The 4,892-nt window shown below is 26.2% G+C and overlaps 1 protein-coding gene across 1 annotated transcript in view; it reads right to left on the reverse strand.

Annotated features, from left to right (window-relative positions):
- Window positions 1-4,427, reverse strand: part of LOC107446026 (retinal degeneration C) — a 64,283-nt gene extending 59,856 nt beyond the window's left edge. Inside the window, exon 1 of the mRNA XM_071188287.1 lies at window positions 4,323-4,427. The gene's annotated coding sequence lies outside the window, so the exon portion shown is untranslated. The remainder of the gene's footprint in view (window positions 1-4,322) is intronic.
- Window positions 4,428-4,892: the final 465 nt, after the last annotated feature.

Genomic DNA, 4,892 nt, shown 5'->3' on the forward strand with positions numbered 1-4,892 from the left:
TATATATATATATATGAAGAGGTGGCTAGCAAGCTACTGCTCAGCCTTCCCTTGGGAAATAGTTCAGAATTTACACCAAAGAGAAAAAGTAATCTCACATAACTGCTGAATTTATGTAATTGTTGACAACAATAGTTTGTGTGGTATTCGATAATTGGAAACTAATAACTGTACTAGCTCACTTTTCATGTTTGATTACAGAGCTGTTATTTTTTGCAACATGTTTTTTTCGTAATTTACCCATGATATTTGTTTATCAAAAAGATTGTTATTACTTATTGGAATATTAAGCAGAGTTTTAAAAAAAAACGATTTCAAGTTGATATGATAATTTGCTTCAAGGTTATAGGCATTTTTATGGCACTTAAGAAATCATCAACTTTCGGATACTTTAAGTTTTTTTAAATAAGTCAGTATTGCTTCTTATGCAAATTTAATGATAAATAGAATAAAATCAATAGTCAATAGATGCATTTGTTTTTGAAAGTTATATGCCTTTCTTCGAATTTAACCTCATGAGATATGTTCTTATATTCAAGCAAATGATTGTAACAACTAACAATTAATTTTATTCTGCTCGGTATTATAAGTTACATAGGAAATATTTTACTCAAGCTCTTTTAAAAGCATTATTTCAAATCGTTCTCTCTTAGACATTTTCCTCTCATAAAATTGCTCACAACTTAAAACCAAACGATCTTATCAGCCTGTGATTAGTTTTATTCGTTTTTCGTTTTATTCGTTATATTAGTTTTCGTTCATTCGTTTTATTCGTTATATTAGTTTTATTCAAACTTTAAAATTTTCTGCTATTAAACGATTGTTGATTCTTGATTACATTGGTTAAAATACAAAAATAACTATTTTTTGCGAAACTCTTTCTCTTTCTTTTCAGAACAAGCGCCAAAAATTGATTAAAAAACTATTAGTTTTATGAAATCTGACAAAAAGTTTAAAAATATTAACTAGTCTCATTGAGTTTATGTGAAGATTTGCAAGAAAAAAAGGAAGAAAATCTAATTATCAAATTTATTAGTACCATAATGAAAGATGTAGGTTCAGCTATAAGAAAATAAAAAGTGTTTAAATTTCCTAATACGATTGGAGTTATATATTTGAATTTCTATAATGGTAGTACTTCATGCAGTGTATTTTATTTTGTGGCTGTGGTGCCTGTCACACTTTTAAAAGCATTTAGTTATGAGGATTGAATAGAAATGACAGATGAGGAATGCCATTTATCTGAAAAAGAAATTTAATTTGTATTCAGTTAATTTTAACCAAGAAACAAAACAATTTATTTTGTTTAATTAATTTTGTTGAAGGTCATTAGATTCCTATATTTTGAAACCTGCCGCTATTATTGTAAATATGACTTTCTTGCTAATTCATATTTTTTTACTTTTAGATTCTAATGCTTCCAAGTTTCAGCAGGGAGACAGAATCAGTATTTAAAATAATTATTAAAATAATTTAAAATAATGTTTAAATAATTTTGCTGATTTGTAAAAAAAATCAAATTTTAATTTTATATAAAAATATTTTTAATATCAGCTGACTAATTATTTAAATTTGCAGTTTTATAGCGATAAAAATTCAAGCACCTCCAGCTTGGAAAAATGGAAAAATTAGCTTAGACCTCTACCTTATAAAAATGAGAGTTACCACAAATAACTTTTTTTAAACTGCGGAATTTGTGATAAGCGTCATTTTAAGATAATTGAATCTATTAAAATTACAGAAGAATTACGTATTTGAAACTTTCTTTTATAGCTTAACAAAGAAAGCAAATACTGCCGAAGGTGTAATATTAAAACTTCAGGTTGATGAATTAAAATTTCTACTAGTGAAAAAAATATAAAGTTATACACTATTCCTTTATATAATATAAATAATAGTGATATTAAAAATTATTAAGCTAGACGGAATGTATAAAATCTCACATTCATGTTTGGGAATTATTATCGTCGCAAAAATAAGTTTAAAAAAAAATATTAGGTCGAGCTATAAAACCCTGAAGTGTAAAATGTCTCTAAATTAATACCTCTAAAAATATAAAAATATATACTTGAGGTTAAAAAATAATGACTAAGATAGAACATGGAACACTTTACATTACTAAAAAAGTAACCTTTTCAAGTGTCAAAAAATACACTTGGGGTTGACTTATAACAACCGGAAGTATAAAATGGCACACCTTAGGTAGGTAAATAAATAACTATAACATCCATCCTGTGAATTACATCTTGAATACCTCCAATAATCTATAAACAAGTATACAGTATATCCTCCTTGATTACAACCAGCGTTCCTGGTTTGATGTAATTCACGGAATGAATGGTAAAGTTCGCGTGGTTGTTGTGAAAACCAGACAAAGTATTTTTAAACGAATCATTTCAAATATAAGTGTTTTACCTACTAATGATCTTACAATTTAGTCTTACATGCGGATTTTTTTTATATCAGTGTTTATATTGTAAATTTAAACTGAAAATTATAATTTGAATTTAATTTACTTGAGTAATTTAGTAGTATTGTTATTTGGTAATTTGCCATGCATTTGAAATGTTTTATCATTTGCATTTGAAAATCGTCAATATTTTTTATAGCATTTAATTTTTGAAATAGACCTTTCAAAGCCGGGCGGTATGTTGGCAGCTAACTTGGTTTTGGCTACTTTTTTCATCTTTGCCATAATGAAAGCAGTTTTCGTTCTGAATTCGAACGTCTTGGTTGAATGGCGTTACACATTTGCTTAAAATAAAATTCGTTATAGTTGTTACGTGTTTTAATTTTTGCACAGTCCACTTAATCGACGACCATAACTGAACAACTATTTTTTTTATCTTAAAAAAACAAAACATACGTATCTACCGTTACAAATCTTCGAATAAAGATCTTTAATCATGGAATTGGGGCTTATTTAAAAATTAGATGGTAGGTAATATGAGAAAATATCACTTGATTTAAATATTGATGCATTACCACTCTTTTTTAATAGCACAAACATTGCAATATAAAATTTTCGACGTTAATGGGTAAAGGCTAAATACTCCATACATAAACTAAATTATTAAATAATTTTCATAATCATTTAAAAAAAATTACGAATCGAACTCCCTTCAAACTGTTTCGTAACTTTTTTTAGTTATTAAATCATTTATGCATTACTCGAAGACAACTTATATATAAATACCTTTTTGACACTTACATTAAGGCAAAGAATCACACAAAAGGGATGAAATAAATAGTTTTTAAAATCATTTAGACAGATTTAAAAACTTTTGATTTTTTTTAAATACATTATATGAATGTTTCGTATCATTTATTCCAAGACAAAATAGTTTTCCAATACGTTTTGCTTCTAGTCAAACTTATACAGCTTTACCATGATCTGGAAAAAATAAATGAGTCATACCTAAGATTTTTTCACGACTACTGAAAAATACTTATCTATCAATTGTGAATTAAGAGTTCTTTTTTGCACCCATTTATATTTCCTTTAAATTAAATATTTATTAGCTCTCACTTTCCAGACTGTGGAAACTCAGTTCTAGTAAAGTATTAAATAATAAAATAATTTTCTTAATAATTTAGAAGAGAAACTTACAATTTTTGTATCAATATCATTAGCAAATGAAAATTGCTTAGACTTTTCGAATTTGTCCTAAATTATTTGCCAAATTTTTAAATTATTTATATATTATGTTGGATACATGAATGTTCGGCCTGAATTGCTCATAAACAAAAACTTATTTTTAAATATTTTTTTCAAGCACTAGTCATACTTATATAAAAGCAAAGCACTAAAATCATGCTCTGAATGATGAAATAAATAATTTTTATAATCAATTAGAAAAAAAAAAGTCACTACAGATTTCCCTTCAACTTCATTTATCAGATGAAGAGTTTTTATATTTTTTGAAATTTTTTTACAAACTTTAAAATTATTATTGTTTTGTGTTGAATGTGCATGCATTCCATTACTTACTGGTAAAACAAAAAAATTTATTCTTTTCTGACACATCTAATTATACTTATATTGGAGAAAAACACTAATTTTATTCAAAAATTGATTAAATGAATAATTTCTCTCAAAGAAATAATAAAAGAAATAGTTATCACAGATTTTTATTCAATATCAATAACAGATGGAGAAAAAAAATTTGGGTTTTTTTTTTCAATTTTTTATAAACTTTTAAATCATTGACATTTTACGGTTGACTTGAATGATTTGCAAATACTTTTTTGATACTCCGTACTTATTAATTCATAACACTAAATTCATGCACTGAATAATGAAATTTAGAAAAGAAACTTACAGATTTTCCTTCAATATCATTAACGGAGGTAGAATAAGTTCTTTAAAAGTGAAGAAACGCAAAACGGGTAAAAAAGAGTTTTGGGTCGATAGATTTAGAAATGACATACGGAACCTCGTGTCTCGATTTTTGTTAGTTCTCTCGATTTAGTGCGCAAGCGTTGTTCGTTCGAAAGATGGATTCGTGTTAAGATTTCCTTTCACGCACTTCAATCTACACCGTATTTAATAATTCGCCCTCTTTATTAATCTTAATTACTGAAAGAATTTACAAAAAAGAAAAAGTGCATTTCTTTTTGAGTGCAAACATAATACTTTAACTGAACTAACACAGTACTTTTTCATTTTAGTTCTTTGAGTAAAAAATTTTACCATTTAGAACAGGTGTTTTACGATTCTTTTATGCTTATAAGTAACTAACAATTAGCAGTTATGTTAATTGTTAATAGATTAAATGCTATTGAAATAAATTAAAGAATTAAAAGGTAATTAAAAATTGAGAGGTTATATTATAACAAATTCACGTCAATTAATTAATCACTTTTTAAAATTATTTTGCGGGAGTCACAAT

Source organism: Parasteatoda tepidariorum, chromosome X2 (assembly GCF_043381705.1).
Source record: "Parasteatoda tepidariorum isolate YZ-2023 chromosome X2, CAS_Ptep_4.0, whole genome shotgun sequence".
Taxonomy (NCBI): Eukaryota; Metazoa; Arthropoda; class Arachnida; order Araneae; family Theridiidae; genus Parasteatoda; species Parasteatoda tepidariorum.